This window comes from Oncorhynchus keta, unplaced genomic scaffold (genome assembly GCF_023373465.1).
Source record: "Oncorhynchus keta strain PuntledgeMale-10-30-2019 unplaced genomic scaffold, Oket_V2 Un_contig_2616_pilon_pilon, whole genome shotgun sequence".
NCBI lineage: Eukaryota > Metazoa > Chordata > Actinopteri > Salmoniformes > Salmonidae > Oncorhynchus > Oncorhynchus keta.
This window is the reverse complement of record NW_026284824.1, coordinates 22,956-45,766: the sequence shown is the minus strand read 5'-3', so window position 1 is coordinate 45,766 and position 22,811 is coordinate 22,956. Positions and strand designations below refer to the sequence as shown.

At 40.7% G+C, this 22,811-nt stretch overlaps 1 long non-coding RNA gene and 1 pseudogene across 1 annotated transcript; one reads left to right on the top strand and one right to left on the bottom strand.

The window, feature by feature from the left end:
• LOC127922535 (multiple C2 and transmembrane domain-containing protein 2-like) overlaps positions 1-19,000 on the top strand; it is a 147,647-nt pseudogene extending 128,647 nt beyond the window's left edge.
• Positions 14,962-16,462, bottom strand: LOC127922537 (uncharacterized). Its single transcript, XR_008111646.1, has 3 exons — positions 15,994-16,462; positions 15,724-15,903; positions 14,962-15,633 (listed from the first exon to the last, which is right to left on the bottom strand). It is a non-coding gene; the product is annotated as an uncharacterized LOC127922537 (long non-coding RNA).
• Positions 19,001-22,811: the final 3,811 nt, after the last annotated feature.

The following is a 22,811-nucleotide window of genomic DNA, read 5'->3' as shown; positions in this document are numbered from 1 at the left end:
CACTATCTCCTAGATTCTACAACTATTACCACTATCTCCTAGATTCTACAACTATTACCACTATCTCCTAGATTCTACAACTACTACCACTATCTCCTAGATTCTACAACTACCACTATCTCCTAGATTCTATACCTACCACTATCTCCTAGATTCGACAACTACCACTATCTCCTAGATTCTACAACTACCACTATCTCCTAGATTCTACAACTACTACCACTATCTCCTAGATTCTACAACTATTACCACTATCTCCTAGATTCTACAACTATTACCACTATCCCCTAGATTCTACAACTATTACCACTATCCCCTAGATTCTACAACTATTACCACTATCCCCAAAATTCTACAACTATTACCACTATCCCCTAGATTCTACAACTATTACCACTATCTCCTAGATTCTACAACTACTACCACTATCTCCTAGATTCTACAACTATTACCACTATCTCCTAGATTCTTCAACTATTACCACTATCCCATAGATTCTACAACTACCACTATCTCCTAGATTCTACAACTACCACTATCTCCTAGATTCTACAACTACTACCACTATCTCCTAGATTCTACAACTATTACCACTATCCCCTAGATTCTACAACTACCACTATCTCCTAGATTCTACAACTACTACCACTATCACCTAGATTCTAGAACTATTACCACTATCTCCTAGATTCTACAACTACCACTATCTCCTAGATTCTACAACTACTACCACTATCACCTAGATTCTAGAACTATTACCACTATCTCCTAGATTCTACAACTACCACCATCTCCTAGATTCTACAACTACTACCACTATCCCTAGATTATACAACTATTACCACTATCTCCTAGATTATACAACTACTACCACTATCTCCTATATTCTACAACTACCACTATCTCCTAGATTCTACAACTGCTACCACTATCTCCTAGATTCTTCAACTATTACCACTATCCCATAGATTCTACAACTACCACTATCTCCTAGATTCTACACCTACCACTATCTCCTAGATTCTGGAACTACTACCACTATCTCCTAGATTCTAGAACTACTACCACTATCTCCTAGATTCTACAACTATTACCACTATCTCCTAGATTCTACAACTATTACCACTATCTCCTAGATTCTACAACTACTACCACTATCTCCTAGATTCTACAACTACCACTATCTCCTAGATTCTACACCTACCACTATCTCCTAGATTCGACAACTACCACTATCTCCTAGATTCTACAACTACCACTATCTCCTAGATTCTACAACTATTACCACTATCTCCTAGATTCTACAACTATTACCACTATCTCCTAGATTCTACAACTACTACCACTATCTCCTAGATTCTACAACTACCACTATCTCCTAGATTCTATACCTACCACTATCTCCTAGATTCGACAACTACCACTATCTCCTAGATTCTATACCTACCACTATCTCCTAGATTCGACAACTACCACTATCTCCTAGATTCTACAACTACCACTATCTCCTAGATTCTACAACTACTACCACTATCTCCTAGATTCTACAACTATTACCACTATCTCCTAGATTCTACAACTATTACCACTATCCCCTAGATTCTACAACTATTACCACTATCCCCTAGATTCTACAACTATTACCACTATCCCCAAAATTCTACAACTATTACCACTATCCCCTAGATTCTACAACTATTACCACTATCTCCTAGATTCTACAACTACTACCACTATCTCCTAGATTCTACAACTATTACCACTATCTCCTAGATTCTTCAACTATTACCACTATCCCATAGATTCTACAACTACCACTATCTCCTAGATTCTACAACTACCACTATCTCCTAGATTCTACAACTACTACCACTATCTCCTAGATTCTAGAACTATTACCACTATCTCCTAGATTCTAGAACTTCTACCACTATCTCCTAGATTCTACAACTACTACCACTATCTCCTAGATTCTACAACTATTACCACTATCCCCTAGATTCTACAACTACCACTATCTCCTAGATTCTACAACTACTACCACTATCACCTAGATTCTAGAACTATTACCACTATCTCCTAGATTCTACAACTACCACCATCTCCTAGATTCTACAACTACTACCACTATCCCCTAGATTATACAACTATTACCACTATCTCCTAGATTATACAACTACTACCACTATCTCCTATATTCTACAACTACCACTATCTCCTAGATTCTACAACTGCTACCACTATCTCCTAGATTCTTCAACTATTACCACTATCCCATAGATTCTACAACTACCACTATCTCCTAGATTCTACACCTACCACTATCTCCTAGATTCTGGAACTACTACCACTATCTCCTAGATTCTAGAACTACTACCACTATCTCCTAGATTCTACAACTATTACCACTATCTCCTAGATTCTACAACTATTACCACTATCTCCTAGATTCTACAACTACTACCACTATCTCCTAGATTCTACAACTACCACTATCTCCTAGATTCTACACCTACCACTATCTCCTAGATTCGACAACTACCACTATCTCCTAGATTCTACAACTACCACTATCTCCTAGATTCTACAACTATTACCACTATCTCCTAGATTCTACAACTATTACCACTATCTCCTAGATTCTACAACTACTACCACTATCTCCTAGATTCTACAACTACCACTATCTCCTAGATTCTATACCTACCACTATATCCTAGATTCGACAACTACCACTATCTCCTAGATTCTATACCTACCACTATCTCCTAGATTCGACAACTACCACTATCTCCTAGATTCTACAACTACCACTATCTCCTAGATTCTACAACTACTACCACTATCTCCTAGATTCTACAACTATTACCACTATCTCCTAGATTCTACAACTATTACCACTATCCCCTAGATTCTACAACTATTACCACTATCCCCTAGATTCTACAACTATTACCACTATCCCCAAAATTCTACAACTATTACCACTATCCCCTAGATTCTACAACTATTACCACTATCTCCTAGATTCTACAACTACTACCACTATCTCCTAGATTCTACAACTATTACCACTATCTCCTAGATTCTTCAACTATTACCACTATCCCATAGATTCTACAACTACCACTATCTCCTAGATTCTACAACTACCACTATCTCCTAGATTCTACAACTACTACCACTATCTCCTAGATTCTAGAACTATTACCACTATCTCCTAGATTCTAGAACTTCTACCACTATCTCCTAGATTCTACAACTACTACCACTATCTCCTAGATTCTACAACTATTACCACTATCCCTAGATTCTACAACTACCACTATCTCCTAGATTCTACAACTACTACCACTATCACCTAGATTCTAGAACTATTACCACTATCTCCTAGATTCTACAACTACCACCATCTCCTAGATTCTACAACTACTACCACTATCCCCTAGATTATACAACTATTACCACTATCTCCTAGATTATACAACTACTACCACTATCTCCTATATTCTACAACTACCACTATCTCCTAGATTCTACAACTGCTACCACTATCTCCTTGATTCTTCAACTATTACCACTATCCCATAGATTCTACAACTACCACTATCTCCTAGATTCTACACCTACCACTATCTCCTAGATTCTGGAACTACTACCACTATCTCCTAGATTCTAGAACTACTACCACTATCTCCTAGATTCTACAACTATTACCACTATCTCCTAGATTCTACAACTATTACCACTATCTCCTAGATTCTACAACTACTACCACTATCTCCTAGATTCTACAACTACCACTATCTCCTAGATTCTACACCTACCACTATCTCCTAGATTCGACAACTACCACTATCTCCTAGATTCTACAACTACCACTATCTCCTAGATTCTACAACTATTACCACTATCTCCTAGATTCTACAACTATTACCACTATCTCCTAGATTCTACAACTACTACCACTATCTCCTAGATTCTACAACTACCACTATCTCCTAGATTCTATACCTACCACTATCTCCTAGATTCGACAACTACCACTATCTCCTAGATTCTACAACTACCACTATCTCCTAGATTCTACAACTACTACCACTATCTCCTAGATTCTACCACTATCTCCTAGATTCTACAACTATTACCACTATCCCCTAGATTCTACAACTATTACCACTATCCCCTAGATTCTACAACTATTACCACTATCCCCAAAATTCTACAACTATTACCACTATCCCCTAGATTCTACAACTATTACCACTATCTCCTAGATTCTACAACTACTACCACTATCTCCTAGATTCTACAACTGCTACCACTATCTCCTAGATTCTTCAACTATTACCACTATCCCATAGATTCTACAACTACCACTATCTCCTAGATTCTACAACTACCACTATCTCCTAGATTCTACAACTACCACTATCTCCTAGATTCTAGAACTATTACCACTATCTCCTAGATTCTAGAACTTCTACCACTATCTCCTAGATTCTACAACTACTACCACTATCTCCTAGATTCTACAACTATTACCACTATCCCCTAGATTCTACCACTATCTCCTAGATTCTACAACTACTACCACTATCACCTAGATTCTAGAACTATTACCACTATCTCCTAGATTCTACAACTACCACCATCTCCTAGATTCTACAACTACTACCACTATCCCCTAGATTATACAACTATTACCACTATCTCCTAGATACTACAACTATTACCACTATCTCCTAGATTCTAGAACTACTACCACTATCTCCTAGATTCTAGAACTACTACCACTATCCCCTAGATTCTACAACTATTACCACTATCTCCTAGATTCTACAACTATTACCACTATCTCCTAGATTCTACAACTACTACCACTATCTCCTAGATTCTAGAACTGCTACTACTATCCCCTAGATTCTACAACTACCACTATCTCCTAGATTCTACAACTACCAATATCTCCTAGATTCTACAACTATTACCACTATCTCCTAGATTCTACAACTATTACCACTATCCCCTAGATTCTACAACTGCTACCACTATCTCCTAGATTATACAACTATTACCACTATCTCCTAGATTCTACAACTACTACCACTATCTCCTAGATTCTACAACTACTACCACTATCTCCTAGATTCTACAACTATTACCACGATCCCCTAGATTCTACAACTATTACCACTATCCCCTAGATTCTACAACTATTACCACTATCCCCTAGATTCTACAAATATTACCACTATCTCCTAGATTCTAAAACAATTACCACTATCCCCTAGATTCTACAACTATTACCACTATCTCCTAGATTCTACAACTATTACCACTATCCCCTAGATTCTACAACTATTACCACTATCCCCTAGATTCTACAACTACTACCACTATCTCCTAGATTCTACAACTGCTACCACTATCTCCTAGATTCTACAACTGCTACCACTATCTCCTAGATTCTACAACTATTACCACTATCCCCTAGATTCTACAACTACCACTATCTCCTAGATTCTAGAACTACTACCACTATCTCCTAGATTCTACAACTGCTACCACTATCCCCTGGATTCTACAACTACCACTACTTCCTAGATTCTAGAACTACTACCACTATCTCCTAGATTCTGCAACTGCCACTATCTCCTAGATTATACAAATATTACCACTATCTCCTAGATTCTAGAACTACTACCACTATCTCCTAGATTCTAGAACTACTACCACTATCTCCTAGATTCTACAACTGCTACCACTATCTCCTAGATTCTGCAACTGCCACTATCTCCTAGATTATACAAATATTACCACTATCTCCTAGATTCTAGAACTACTACCACTATGCCCTAGATTCTACAACTATTACCACTATCTCCTAGATTCTACAACTACCACTATCTCCTAGATTCTAAAACTACTACCAAAGCCCTCAGCATGATCATGTGTTAGTCAGTGCAGAGGATCAGTCATGTGATGTCATCTGTTCGCATCCTGACACACTACATGGACCTACTACTGTACACCAACCAGTGGAGGCTGCTGAGGGGAGGACAGCTCATAGTAATGCCTGGATTAATGTAGTGAACCACAGGTCTGGACATTTCCTATCCTTCACTTTACTAATCTTTTCTTTCCAGGATAATATGGACTTGGGCGATGAAGATGATGAAGATGAAAAGGTAGCATAGTTTCCCATTATGTTTCATAATGACTCATAATACCTGGTTTCTACATAGTATTGACTGATAATGCTGTGGTTCTACATCGCAATGACTGATAATGCTGAGTTTCTACATAGTAATTACATTTACATTTACATTTAAGTCATTTAGCAGACGCTCTTATCTGATAATACTGAGTTTCTACATAACAATAACTGATAATGCTGGGGGTGCTACATGGTAATGACTTATAATGCTGGGGTTCTACATAGTAATGTCGGATAATGCCGAGTTTCTACATAGCAATGACTGATAATGCTGAGTTTCTACATAGTAATGGCTAATAATGCTGGGTTTCTACATAGTAATGATTCATAATACCTGGTTTCTACATAGTATTTTTAGTTGTTAATGACTGATAATGCTGGGTTTCTACATAGTAATGACTCATAATACCTGGTTTCTACATAGTCATTTTAGTTGGTAATGACTGATAATGCTGGGTTTCTACATAGAAGATCTACCTGACTGTAGAAGCTCTGTCTGTCTGACTGTAGAGGATCTGTCTGTCTGACTCTAGAGGATCTGTCTGACTGGAGAGGATCTGTCTGTCTGACTGTAGAGGATCTGTCTGACTGGAGAGGATCTGTCTGTCTGACTGTAGAGGATCTGTCTGACTGGAGAGGATCTGTCTGTCTGACTGTAGAGGATCTGACTGTAGAGGATCTGTCTGTCTGACTGTAGAGGATCTGTCTGTCTGACTGTGGAGGTTCTGTCTGTCTGACTGTAGAGGTTATGTCTGACTGTAGAGGATCTGTCTGTCTGACTGTAGAGGATCTGTCTGTCTGACTGTAGAGGTTATGTCTGACTGTAGAGGTTATGTCTGACTGTAGAGGATCTGTCTGTGACTGTAGAGGATCTGTCTGTCTGACTGTAGAGGTTCTGTCTGTCTGACTGTAGAGGTTCTGTCTGTCTGACTGTAGAGGTTCTGTCTGTCTGACTGTAGAGGTTCTGTCTGTCTGACTGTAGAGGTTCTGTCTGTCTGACTGTAGAGGATATGTCTGTCTGACTGTAGAGGATCTGTCTGTGACTGTAGAGGATCTGTCTGTCTGACTGTAGAGGATCTGTCTGTCTGACTGTAGAGGATCTGTCTGTGACTGTAGAGGTTCTGTCTGTCTGACTGTAGAGGATCTGTCTGTCTGACTGTAGAGGATCTGTCTGTGACTGTAGAGGATCTGTCTGTCTGACTGTAGAGGTTCTGTCTGTCTGACTGTAGAGGTTCTGTCTGTCTGACTGTAGAGGTTCTGTCTGTCTGACTGTAGAGGTTCTGTCTGTCTGACTGTAGACGTTCTGTCTGTCTGACTGTAGAGGTTCTGTCTGTCTGACTGTAGAGGTTCTGTCTGTCTGACTGTAGACGTTCTGTCTGTCTGACTGTAGAGGTTCTGTCTGACTGTGGAGGTTCTGTCTGTCTGACTGTAGAGGTTCTGTCTGTCTGACTGTAGAGGTTCTGTCTGTCTGACTGTAGAGGATCTGTCTGACTGTAGACGTTCTGTCTGACTGTGGAGGTTCTGTCTGTCTGACTGTAGAGGTTCTGTCTGTCTGACTGTAGAGGATCTGTCTGACTGTAGACGTTCTGTCTGACTGTGGAGGTTCTGTCTGTCTGACTGTAGAGGTTCTGTCTGTCTGACTGTAGAGGTTCTGTCTGTCTGACTGTAGAGGATCTGTCTGACTGTAGACGTTCTGTCTGACTGTGGAGGTTCTGTCTGTCTGACTGTAGAAGCTCTGTCTGTCTGACTGTAGAGGATCTGTCTGTCTGACTCTAGAGGATCTGTCTGACTGGAGAGGATCTGTCTGTCTGACTGTAGAGGATCTGTCTGTCTGACTGTAGAGGATCTGACTGTAGAGGATCTGTCTGTCTGACTGTAGAGGATCTGTCTGTCTGACTGTGGAGGTTCTGTCTGTCTGACTGTAGAGGATCTGTCTGTCTGACTGTGGAGGTTCTGTCTGTCTGACTGTAGAGGTTATGTCTGACTGTAGAGGATCTGTCTGTCTGACTGTAGAGGTTATGTCTGACTGTAGAGGATCTGTCTGACTGTAGAGGTTCTGTCTGTCTGACTGTAGAGGTTCTGTCTGTCTGACTGTAGAGGTTCTGTCTGTCTGACTGTAGAGGTTCTGTCTGTCTGACTGTAGAGGTTCTGTCTGTCTGACTGTAGAGGATCTGTCTGTCTGACTGTAGAGGATCTGTCTGTCTGACTGTAGAGGATCTGTCTGTGACTGTAGAGGTTCTGTCTGTCTGACTGTAGAGGATCTGTCTGTCTGACTGTAGAGGATCTGTCTGTGACTGTAGAGGTTCTGTCTGTCTGACTGTAGAGGTTCTGTCTGTCTGACTGTAGAGGTTCTGTCTGTCTGACTGTAGAGGTTCTGTCTGTCTGACTGTAGAGGTTCTGTCTGTCTGACTGTAGACGTTCTGTCTGTCTGACTGTAGAGGTTCTGTCTGTCTGACTGTAGAGGTTCTGTCTGTCTGACTGTAGACGTTCTGTCTGTCTGACTGTAGAGGTTCTGTCTGACTGTGGAGGTTCTGTCTGTCTGACTGTAGAGGTTCTGTCTGTCTGACTGTAGAGGTTCTGTCTGTCTGACTGTAGAGGATCTGTCTGACTGTAGACGTTCTGTCTGACTGTAGAGGTTCTGTCTGTCTGACTGTAGAGGATCTGTCTGACTGTAGACGTTCTGTCTGACTGTGGAGGTTCTGTCTGTCTGACTGTAGAGGTTCTGTCTGTCTGACTGTAGAGGATCTGTCTGACTGTAGAGGATCTGTCTGACTGTAGACGTTCTGTCTGACTGTAGAGGTTCTGTCTGTCTGACTGTAGAGGATCTGTCTGACTGTAGAGGATCTGTCTGACTGTAGACGTTCTGTCTGACTGTAGAGGTTCTGTCTGTCTGACTGTAGAGGTTCTGTCTGTCTGACTGTAGACGTTCTGTCTGACTGTGGAGGTTCTGTCTGTCTGACTGTAGAGGTTCTGTCTGTCTGACTATAGACGTCTGTCAGACATGTAGAACTGACTGGTCCTTTAATGTATCTAAAGACATGTAGAACTGACTGGTCCTTTAATGTATCTAAAGACATGTAGAACTGACTGGTCCTTTAATGTATCTAAAGACATGTAGAACTGACTGGTCCTTTAATGTATCTAAAGACATGTAGAACTGACTGGTCCTTTAATGTATCTAAAGACATGTAGAACTGACTGGTCCTTTAATGTATCTAAAGACATGTAGAACTGACTGTTCCTTTAATGTATCTAAAGACATGTAGAACTGACTGGTCCTTTAATGTATCTAAAGACATGTAGAACTGACTGGTCCTTTAATGTATCTAAAGACATGTAGAACTGACTGGTCCTTTAATGTATCTAAAGACATGTAGAACTGACTGGTCCTTTAATGTATCTAAAGACATGTAGAACTGACTGGTCCTTTAATGTATCTAAAGACATGTAGAACTGACTGGTCCTTTAATGTATCTAAAGACATGTAGAACTGACTGGTCCTTTAATGTATCTAAAGACGTAGAACTGACTGGTCCTTTAATGTATCTAAAGACATGTAGAACTGACTGGTCCTTTAATGTATCTAAAGACATGTAGAACTGACTGGTCCTTTAATGTATCTAAAGACATGTAGAACTGACTGGTCCTTTAATGTATCTAAAGACATGTAGAACTGACTGGTCCTATAATGTATCTAAAGACACGTAGAACTGACTGGTCCTTTAATGTATCTAAAGACATGTAGAACTGACAGGTCCTTTAATGTATCTAAAGACATGTAGAACTGACTGGTCCTTTAATGTATCTAAAGACGTAGAACTGACTGGTCCTTTAATGTATCTAAAGACATGTAGAACTGACTGGTCCTTTAATGTATCTAAAGACGTAGAACTGACTGGTCCTTTAATGTCTCTAAAGACATGTAGAACTGACTGGTCCTTCAATGTATCTAAAGACATGCAGAACTGACTGGTCCTTTAATGTCTCTAAAGACATGTAGAACTGACTGGTCCTTTAATGTATCTCAAGACATGCAGAACTGACTGGTCCTTTAATGTATCTAAAGACATGTAGAACTGACTGGTCCTTTAATGTCTCTAAAGACATGTAGAACTGACTGGTCCTTTAATGTTGTAGGAATCCGAGAAGAGAGGTTTGATGGAAAAAATTCACATGGTTCAAGAGACTGTCATCACTGTCCAAAACCTGTTGGAGGAAATCGCATGCTTCGGGGAGAGAATTAAGAAGTGAGTATTTTAGTCTGAATTAGACATGTGTTTATTTTAATTGTCCATAAATGTTGATTTGACATGGTGTTCTGGTTTTGACATGTGTTTATTTTAATTGTCCATAAATGTTGATTTGACATGGTGTTCTGGTTTTGACATGTGTTTATTTTAATTGTCCATAAATGTTGATTCAATATTTCGTTTATATTTTTTGTATGTTTCTGCCCATATCTCCTCCAACCAAAATGAAGTTGGGCGCAAGTTAGGGAGGCAGGTAGCCTAGTGGTTATAGCTTTGGGGTGGTAACCCACTAGTTAGGGAGGCAGGTAGCCTAGCGGTTAGAGCTTTGGGGTGGTAACCCACTAGTTAGGGAGGCAGGTAGCCTAGCGGTTAGAGCTTTGGGGTGGTAACCCACTAGTTAGGGAGGCAGTTAGCCTAGCGGTTAGAGCTTTGGGGTGGTAACCCACTAGTTAGGGAGGCAGGTAGCCTAGCGGTTAGAGCTTTGGGGTGGTAACCCAAAAGTTAGGGAGGCATGTAGCCTAGCGGTTAGAGCTTTGGGGTGGTAACCCACTAGTTAGGGAGGCAGGTAGTCTAGCGGTTAGAGCTTTGGGGTGGTAACCCACTAGTTAGGAAGGCAGGTAGCCTAGCGGTTAGAGCTTTGGGGTGGTAACCCACTAGTTAGGAAGGCAGGTAGCCTAGCGGTTAGAGCTTTGGGGTGGTAACCCAAAAGTTAGGGAGGCAGGTAGCCTACTAGTTAGGGAGGCAGGTAGCCTAGCGGTTAGTGCTTTGGGGTGGTAACCCACTAGTTAGGGAGGCAGGTAGCCTAGCGGTTAGAGCTTTGGGGTGGTAACCCACTAGTTAGGGAGGCAGGTAGCCTAGCGGTTAGAGCTTTGGGGTGGTAACCCACTAGTTAGGGAGGCAGGTAGCCTAGCGGTTAGAGCTTTGGGGTGGTAACCCACTAGTTAGGGAGGCAGGTAGCCTAGCGGTTAGAGCTTTGGGGTGGTAACCCACTAGTTAGGGAGGCAGGTAGCCTAGCGGTTAGAGCTTTGGGGTGGTAACTCAAAAGTTAGGGAGGCAGGTAGCCTAGCGGTTAGAGCTTTGGGGTGGTAACCCACTAGTTAGGGAGGCAGGTAGCCGAGCGGTTAGAGCTTTGGGGTGGTAACCCACTAGTTAGGGAGGCAGGTAGCCTAGTGGTTAGAGCTTTGGGGTGGTAACCCACTAGTTAGGGAGGCAGGTAGCCTAGCGGTTAGAGCTTTGGGGTGGTAACCCACTAGTTAGGGAGGCAGGTAGCCTAGCGGTTAGAGCTTTGGGGTTTCTACTCAATATGAATATGTATTGTATTTCTACTCAGTATGAATATGTATTGTGTTTCTACTCAGTATGAATATGTATTGTGTTTCTACTCAATATGTATTGTGTTTCTACTCAATATGTATTGTGTTTCTACTCAGTATGAATATGTATTGTATTTCTACTCAATATGTATTGTGTTTCTACTCAATATGTATTGTGTTTCTACTCAATATGTATTGTGTTTCTACTCAATATGTATTGTGTTTCTACTCAGTGTTGTGTTTCTACTCAATATGTATTGTGTTTCTATGTATTGTGTTTCTACTCAGTATGAATATGTATTGTGTTTCTACTCAGTATGAATATGTATTGTGTTTCTACTCAATATGAATATGTATTGTGTTTCTACTCAGTATGAATATGTATTGTGTTTCTACTCAGTATGAATATGTATTGTGTTTCTACTCAGTATGAATATGTATTGTGTTTCTACTCAGTATGAATATGTATTGTGTTTCTACTCAATATGTATTGTGTTTCTACTCAGTATGAATATGTATTGTGTTTCTACTCAATATGTATTGTGTTTCTACTCAGTATGAATATGTATTGTGTTTCTACTCAGTATGAATATGTATTGTGTTTCTACTCAATATGTATTGTGTTTCTACTCAGTATGAATATGTATTGTGTTTCTACTCAGTATGAATATGTATTGTGTTTCTACTCAGTATGAATATGTATTGTGTTTCTACTCAGTATGAATATGTATTGTGTTTCTACTCAGTATGAATATGTATTGTGTTTCTACTCAGTATGAATATGTATTGTGTTTCTACTCAGTATGAATATGTATTGTGTTTCTACTCAGTATGAATATGTATTGTGTTTCTACTCAATATGTATTGTGTTTCTACTCAATATGAATATGTATTGTGTTTCTACTCAGTATGAATATGTATTGTGTTTCTACTCAGTATGAATATGTATTGTGTTTCTACTCAGTATGAATATGTATTGTGTTTCTACTCAATATGTATTGTGTTTCTACTCAGTATGAATATGTATTGTGTTTCTACTCAATATGAATATGTATTGTATTTCTACTCAATATGTATTGTGTTTCTACTCAATATGTATTGTGTTTCTACTCAATATGTATTGTGTTTCTACTCAGTGTTGTGTTTCTACTCAATATGTATTGTGTTTCTACTCAGTATGAATATGTATTGTGTTTCTACTCAGTATGAATATGTATTGTGTTTCTACTCAGTATGAATATGTATTGTGTTTCTACTCAATATGTATTGTGTTTCTACTCAGTATGAATATGTATTGTGTTTCTACTCAGTATGAATGTGTATTGTGTTTCTACTCAGTATGAATATGTATTGTGTTTCTCCTCAATATGTATTGTGTTTCTACTCAGTATGAATATGTATTGTGTTTCTACTCAGTATGAATGTGTATTGTGTTTCTACTCAATATGAATTGTGTTTCTACTCAGTATGAATATGTATTGTGTTTCTACTCAATATGTATTGTGTTTCTACTCAGTATGAATATGTATTGTGTTTCTACTCAATATGTATTGTGTTTCTACTCAGTATGAATATGTATTGTGTTTCTACTCAGTATGAATATGTATTGTATTTCTACTCAATATGTATTGTGTTTCTACTCAATATGAATATGTATTGTATTTCTACTCAGTATGAATATGTATTGTGTTTCTACTCAGTATGAATATGTATTGTATTTCTACTCAGTATGAATATGTATTGTGTTTCTACTCAGTATGAATATGTATTGTGTTTCTACTCAATATGTATTGTATTTCTACTCAATATGAATATGTATTGTGTTTCTACTCAGTATGAATATGTATTGTGTTTCTACTCAATATGAATATGTATTGTATTTCTACTCAGTATGAATATGTATTGTGTTTCTACTCAATATGTATTGTGTTTCTACTCAATGTGTATTGTATTCTCTTCATCAGCACCTTTAACTGGTCAGTACCGTTCCTCTCCAACCTTGCCTTCCTGATCCTGGTGACAGTAACATTTCTGACATACTTCATCCCTGTACGATATATCCTTCTAGTATGGGGTAAGTGCATGTTTTCTTTAATTATTTAATTATAGCTGCATCAGATCCACCCAGATTACTGGTTTATACAGACTGTTTTATTTTATTATTTAATTAGAGCTGCATCAGATCCACCCAGATTACTGGTTTATACAGACTGTTTTATTTTATTATTTAATTAGAGCTGCATCAGATCCACCCAGATTACTGGTTTATACAGACTGTTTTATTTTATTATTTAATTAGAGCTGCATCAGATCCACCCAGATTACTGGTTTATACAGACTGTTTTATTTTATTATTTAATTAGAGCTGCATCAGATCCACCCAGATTACTGGTTTATACAGACTGTTTTATTTTATTATTTAATTAGAGCTGCATCAGATCCACCCAGATTACTGGTTTATACAGACTGTTTTATTTTATTATTTAATTAGAGCTGCATCAGATCCACCCAGATTACTGGTTTATACAGACTGTTTTATTTTATTATTTAATTATAGCTGCATCAGATCCACCCAGATTACTGGTTTATACAGACTGTTTTATTTTATTATTTAATTAGAGCTGCATCAGATCCACCCAGATTACTGGTTTATACAGACTGTTTTATTTTATTATTTAATTATAGCTGCATCAGATCCACCCAGATTACTGGTTTATACAGACTGTTTTATTTTATTATTTAATTAGAGCTGCATCAGATCCACCCAGATTACTGGTTTATACAGACTGTTTTATTTTATTATTTAATTATAGCTGCATCAGATCCACCCAGATTACTGGTTTATACAGACTGTTTTATTTTATTATTTAATTAGAGCTGCATCAGATCCACCCAGATTACTGGTTTATACAGACTGTTTTATTTTGCTTCTCCTGAATGTCTGTTTTCAGGAATTAATAAATTCACCAAGAAATTACGGGCCCCGTACGCCATCGACAACAATGAGGTGTTTGATTTCCTGAGGAGAGTTCCTTCAGATGTTCACAAGGTAAGTGTCTATAGAAGGTTAAAGGGCAATTCCACCACTTTTCAACAGATAACACAGTGATTTAGGAAGACTGTGAGATTAGCGGGGAGCTGGATAATACTCTTACTGCCTGGAAATTCATCACATGTAAATGTAGAAACTCTGCATGAAAAGTCAAAACCTAAAGGACCTTTTCTTCTTATGTGTGTAGCTACAGAACATAGAAATATGTCGTTATTCACATATGTAGACACTGGTGTGGTGCTGGACATAGTGAATGGGAGTTTAAAAAGTGGTGGAATTATCCTTTTCAGGTTATTGCCTCTAAATCAGATTCAGGAAGCCAGTAATGCTCTCGATCAGATTCAGGAAGCCAGTAAACCTCTAGTATTTCAGGTTATAACCTCTAGATCAGATTCAGGAAGCCAGTTATGCTCTAGATCAGATTCAGGAAGCCAGTAAACCTCTAGTCTTTCAGGTTATAACCTCTAGATCAGATCCAGGAAGCCAGTAATGCTCTAGATCAGATTCAGGAAGCCAGTAAACCTCTAGTATTTCAGGTTATAACCTCTAGATCATATTCAGGGAGACAGTAATTCTCTATTCTTTCAGGTTATAACCTCTAGATCAGATTCAGGAAGGCAGTAAATGTCTAGTATTTCAGGTTATAACCTATAGATCAGATTCAGGATGCCAGTAAACCTCTAGATCAGATTCAGGAAGCCAGTAAACCTCTAGATCAGATGCAGGATGCCAGTAAACCTCTAGATCAGATTCAGAATGCCAGTAAACCTCTAGATCAGATGCAGGATGCCAGTAAACCTCTAGATCAGATGCAGGATGCCAGTAAACCTCTAGATCAGATGCAGGATGCCAGTAAACCTCTAGATCAGATGCAGGATGCCAGTAAACCTCTAGATCAGATTCAGAATGCCAGTAAACCTCTTGATCAGATTCAGGAAGCCAGTAAACCTCTAGATCAGATGCAGGATGCCAGTAAACCTCTAGATTAGATGCAGGATGCCAGTAAACCTCTAGATCAGATGCAGGATGCCAGTAAACCTCTAGATCAGATGCAGGATGCCAGTAAACCTCTAGATCAGATTCAGGATGCCAGTAAACCTCTAGATCAGATTCAGGAAGCCAGTAAACCTCTAGATCAGATGCAGGATGCCAGTAAACCTCTAGATCAGATTCAGGAAGCCAGTAAACTTCTAGTCTTTCAGCACTGCTTTCTACTGAAATATCCCACAGGTTGTTGCCTGTGTAATTATAGCCCGGTCTAATGTATGTTATGATGTTTCCTCCCTAACAGCCCTTGTGGATTATACAAGGTGTTAGGGTCATGTGCCTTTCAGTTGCCGGGCGAAGGCACCACAGAGTTGATAACTTCTGTGACTATTGTCACCACAGAGTTGATAACTTCTGTGACTATTGTCACCACAGAGTTGATAACTTCTGTGACTATTGTCACCACAGAGTTTGAGAGTAGGGTTGCAAAATTCTGTTAACTTTCCCAAAAGTCCTAGTTTTTGGGGGAAATCTGTTGGAAGATTTGTGGATTCAGGAGGGAATAAGCAGGAAGTGTGGTAGTATGACCTCCTCAGACACTGTAGCTCTGCTGTTATGAATGATACCTGACCATATTCCTCTGTGTGTAGGTGCAGTACAGCGAGCTGAAGACTTTGAGCGCCCAGAGTCCTCTGAGGAGGAAGAGAACCATTGAGAGGAGGTGATGGAGGAGTGATCTATGGTCCCCAATGGAAGACATGGCCATGTGCACACTGTTGCCACCTCAGACTTGTGTCCTGTGTGAAACTGGCCGTATAGTGGAGGATATGCAGGGCATATCTGGATCACATTCCTCTATGTTCAGAACTGGTTAGAAAACTGCTCCTGGGTTACTGGTCCTCTGTAGCTCCGTTTGTAGAACATGGCACTTGCTGTGCCGGGATAGTGGGTACAATTCCTGAGATCACCCATATGTATACACGCATAACTACGTCTCTTTGGGATAAAAGCATCTGCTACATGGCGTCTATACTGAACAAAAATGGCAACGCAACATGCAACAATTTCAAAGATTTTACTGACTTACAGTTCATAGAAGAAAATCAGTCATTTGAAATGAATTCTTTCAGCCCTAATCAATGGACTTCACATGACTGGGATGCAGGGGGGTGGATTATCTTGGCAATAGGAGAAAAGCTCACTAACAGAGGAAGGTAAAAGCTTTTTGTACGTACGAAACAATTCTGGGATTTTTTTATTTCAGCTCATGAAATATGGGACCAACACTTTACATGTTGCGTTTGTATGTGTTCAGTGTCTATTAGCAGTCAGACATGGATATTGTATCACCAGCAGGCTAAAGATCACCAGCATGTTGTCCACCTACTCTCCATCAACATGGCTTCCGCACTGACTTTCGTTCAACACTTTTTATAATATTGTTCACTCATTTTTGTTTTATTGAAAGATACTATTTAATCAAAAAACAGTTTTATCCTGATCTGTTCTTCTCCACTTTTCTGACTTTTTAAAATGTATTTCTGTTTTAAGTATCTACAATTGTAGTTGTTAAAGTTTCAGAATATTATCTTTATATATTTCTCTAAGAGGTTTTTAAGAGAGATGTCTGAATGAATCAAAATCTGCTTTAACTCGTCAATAGAATCTAATGTCTGAATGAATCAAAATCTGCTTTAACTCGTCAATAGAATCTAATGTCTGAATGAATCAAAATCTGCTTTAACTCGTCAATAGAAATCGGTCATCTGATTCTACCGTTATTTTTTATTGTAAATCCAGATCAGGTTGAAATGTGTTTTTACAGATAATGAAATAATCTCATTTCAATATTTCTAGATTTTACTTTCTTTTTAGAATGCACAATATTGAGATGTTACTTGGTCCTCAGTGGACAACCCCCCTCATATCAGCAGTATCATGTAAACATTCAAGATCCTCAACATTTCTCATTTCCTCATTCCCATCATATTCAGTATCATGTAAACATTCAAGATCCTCAACATTTCTCATTTCCTCATTCCCATCATATTCAGTATCATGTAAACATTCAAGATCCTCAACATTTCTCATATCCTCATTCCCATCATATTCAGTATCATGTAAACATTCAAGATCCTTAACATTTCTCATATCCTCATTCCCATCATATTCAGTATCATGTAAACATTCAAGACCCTCAACATTTCTCATTTCCTCATTCCCATCATATTCAGTATCATGTAAACATTCAAGATCCTCAACATTTCTCATTTCCTCATTCCCATCATATTCAGTATCATGTAAACATTCAAGATCCTCAACATTTCTCATATCCTCATTCCCATCATATTCAGTATCATGTAAACATTCAAGATCCTCAACATTTCTCATATCCTCATTCCTATCATATTCAGTATCATGTAAACATTCAAGATCCTCAACATTTCTCATTTCCTCATTCCCATCATATTCAGTATCATGTAAACATTCAAGATCCTCAACATTTCTCATATCCTCATTCCCATCATATTCAGTATCATGTAAACATTCAAGATCCTCAACATTTCTCATATCCTCATTCCCATCATATTCAGTATCATGTAAACATTCAAGACCCTCAACATTTCTCATATCCTCATTCCCATCATATGCAGTATCATGTAAACATTCAAGATCCTCAACATTTCTCATATCCTCATTCCCATCATATTCAGTATCATGTAAACATTCAAGATCCTCAACATTTCTCATATCCTCATTCCCATCATATTCAGTATCATGTAAACATTCAAGACCCTCAACATTTCTCATATCCTCATTCCCATCATATTCAGTATCATGTAAACATTCAAGATCCTCAACATTTCTCATATCCTCATTCCCATCATATTCAGTATAGAGGGTGAAAAGCTTTAACACTATATGTATTATTTTATGTATTACATGTTATATATATACAATGTCTACCTTTCACACTGAGCGTGTAATATTGTGTGTCTTGGCTGTTGGGTTGAGATGTTTCTACCCTCTACATTCCTGATGGTCCTGAACATGCTCCTGTTGCTGGTGAAAGCTGTGGGACCAATATGTCCATTTTTAAACACCTGATATCATGTATTGGTGTTGTTTCTGAAGAGTTTCTGTCACCATACAATAAACACAGCATGATTTACCTCAATGGATACTGTTACAGTTTGTCTGACTCTGCCTGCCTGCCTGCCTGCCTGCCTGCCTGCCTGCCTGCCTGCCTGTACAACCCAACCACCAAGCTAACAGGCTATCTGCTACCGAGCTACCACACAGCCCAGCTACCAAGCATTCACTCATGTTCTACCTAGCTACCACACAGCCCAACTACCAGGCTATCTGCTACCTAGCTACCACACAGCCCAACTACCAGGCTATCTGCTACCTAGCTACCACACAGCCCAACTACCAGGCTATCTTCTACCGAGCTACCACACAGCCCAGCTACCAGGCTATCTTCTACCGAGCTACCACACAGCCCAGCTACCAGGCTATCTGCTACCTAGCTACCACACAGCCCAACTACCAGGCTATCTTCTACCGAGCTACCACACAGCCCAGCTACCAGGCTATCTGCTACCTAGCTACCACACAGCCCAGCTACCAGGCTATCTGCTACCTAGCTACCACACAGCCCAACTACCAGGCTATCTTCTACCGAGCTACCACACAGCCCAACTACCAGGCTATCTTCTACCGAGCTACCACACAGCCCAGCTACCAGGCTATCTGCTACCTAGCTACCACACAGCCCAGCTACCAGGCTATCTGCTACCTAGCTACCACACAGCCCAACTACCAGGCTATCTTCTACCGAGCTACCACACAGCCCAGCTACCAAGCATTCACTCATGTTCTACCTAGCTACCACACAGCCCAACTACCAAGCTATCTTCTACCGAGCTACCACACAGCCCAGCTACCAAGCATTCACTCATGTTCTACCTAGCTACCACACAGCCCAACTACCAGGCTATCTTCTACCGAGCTACCACACAGCCCAACTACCAGGCTATCTTCTACCGAGCTACCACACAGCCCAGCTACCAAGCATTCACTCATGTTCTACCTAGCTACCACACAGCCCAACTACCAAGCTACCAGGCTATCTGCTACTTAGCTACCACACAACCCAACCACCAAGCTACCAAGCATTCACTCATGTCCTATCTAGCTACCACACAACCTAGCTACCAGCTACCTAGCTACCACACAACCCAACTACCAAGCTACCAGGCATTCAGTCATATTCTAGCATTTTTTAAAGATAAATATTACAGTACCCCACCACCTACTACACAACACTACCTCACTGCCCTACAACATAACAGTACCCACCACCCTACAATACAACAGTACCCCACCACCCTACAACATAACAGTACCCACCACCCTACAACACAACAGTACCCCACCACCCTACAATACAACAGTACCCCACCACCCTAAAACACAACAGTACCCCACCACCCTACAATACAACAGTACCCCACCACCCTACAACATAACAGTACCCACCACCCTACAATACAACAGTACCCACCACCCTACAACACAACAGTACCCCACCACCCTACAACACAACAGTACTCCACCACCCTACAACACAACAGTACCCCACCACCCTACAATACAACAGTACCCCACCACCCTAAAACACAACAGTACCCCACCACCCTACAACACAACAGTACCCCACCACCCTAAAACACAACAGTACCCCACCACCCTACAACACAACAGTACCCCACCACCCTACAACACAACAGTACCCACCACCCTACAATACAACAGTACCCACCACCCTACAATACAACAGTACCCCACCACCCTACAACACAACAGTACCCCACCACCCTACAATACAACAGTACCCACCACCCTACAATACAATAGTACCCACCACCCTACAACACAACAGTACCCCACCACCCTACAATACAACAGTACCCACCACCCTACAATACAACAGTACCCCACCACCCTACAACACAACAGTACCCCACCACCCTACAACACAACAGTACCCCACCACCCTACACCAAACAGTACCCACCACCCTAAAACACAACAGTACCCACCACCCTACAACACAACAGTACCCCACCACCCTAAAACACAACAGTACCCCACCACCCTACAATACAACAGTACCCACCACCCTACAATACAACAGTACCCCACCACCCTACAACACAACAGTACCCCACCACCCTAAAACACAACAGTACCCCACCACCCTACAACACAACAGTACCCACCACCCTACAACACAACAGTACCCCACCACCCTAAAACACAACAGTACCCCACCACCCTACAACATAACAGTACCCTCACAGCAGAACCAGCCAATCTCACAGCAGGGCAACAAATATATATATATTTACATGTATTTATTTATTTAACCTATATTTAACTAGGATCGTGTCACCTTTACCTTACCTGTCACCCTAGACCCACTCCATTTTGCTTACTGCCCCAATAGATCCACAGACAATGCAATCGCCATCACACTGCCCTATCCCATCTGGACAAGAGGAATACCAATGTAAGAATTCTGTTCATTGACTACAGCTCAGCATTCAACACCATAGTACCCTCCAAGCTCATCATTAAGCTCCAGGCCCTGGGTCTGAGCCCCGCCCTGCACAAGCCCCCATCCTGTACGCCCTGTTCACCCATGACTGTGTGGCCAAGCAGGCTTCCAACTCAATCATCAAGTTTGCAGACAACACAACAGTAGTAGGCTTGATTACCAACAATGACGAGACAGCCTCACAGCTCTGGGTGTGTGGTGTCAGGAAAATATCTCTCACTCAACGTCAACAAAACAAAGGAGATGATCATGGACTTCAGGAAACAGCAGAGGGAGCATCCCCCATATCTACATCGACGGGACCGCAGTGGAGAAGGTGGAAAGTGAGGGCCCTCACCTCCTACAGCAGAAACAGCAGAGGGAGCACCCCCATATCGACATCGACGGGACCGCAGTGGAGGTGGAAAGTGAGGGCCCTCACCTCCTACAGCAGAAACAGCAGAGGGAGCACCCCCATATCGGCATCGACAGGACCGCAGTGGAGAAGGTGGAAAGTGAGGGCCCTCACCTCCTACAGCAGAAACAGCAGAGGGAGCACCCCCATATCGACATCGACAGGACCGCAGTGGAGAAGGTGGAAGGTGAGGGCCCTCACCTCCTACAGCAGAAACAGCAGAGGGAGCACCCCCATATCGACATCGACAGGACCGCAGTGGAGAAGGTGGAAAGTGAGGGCCCTCACCTCCTACAGCAGAAACAGCAGAGGGAGCACCCCCATATCGGCATCGACAGGACCGCAGTGGAGAAGGTGGAAAGCTTAACGTTCCTCGGTGTACACATCGCTGACAAACTGAAATAGTCCACCCACACAGACAGTGTGGTGAAGAAGGCGCAACAGCCTGTAACAGCAGGGCTCTCCAGAGGGTGGTGCAGTCTGCTCAACGCATCACCGGGGGCAAACTACCTGCCCTCCAGGACACATACAGCACCCGATGTTACAGGAAGGCCATAAAGATCATCAAGGACAACAACCACCCGAGCCACTGCCTGTTCACCACGCTATCATCCAGAAGGCGAGGTCAGTACAGGTGCATGAAAGCTGGAACCGAGAGACTTAAAAACAGCTTCTATCTCAAGGCCATCATACTGTTAAATAGCCATCACTAGCACATGAGAGGCTGCTGCCTATATACATAGACTTGAAAACACTGGCCACTTTAATAAATGGAACACGAGTCACTTTAATAATATTTACATATCTTGCATTACTCATCTCATATGTATATACTGTATTCTATACTATTCTACTGTATCTTAGTCTATGACATGTGCAGAGTCTCAATTTGGTTTTTGTCCTATTTTGTGAATTATTGGTTGGTGAGTGGACCCCAGACCTCACAACCATAAAGGGCAATGGGTTCTA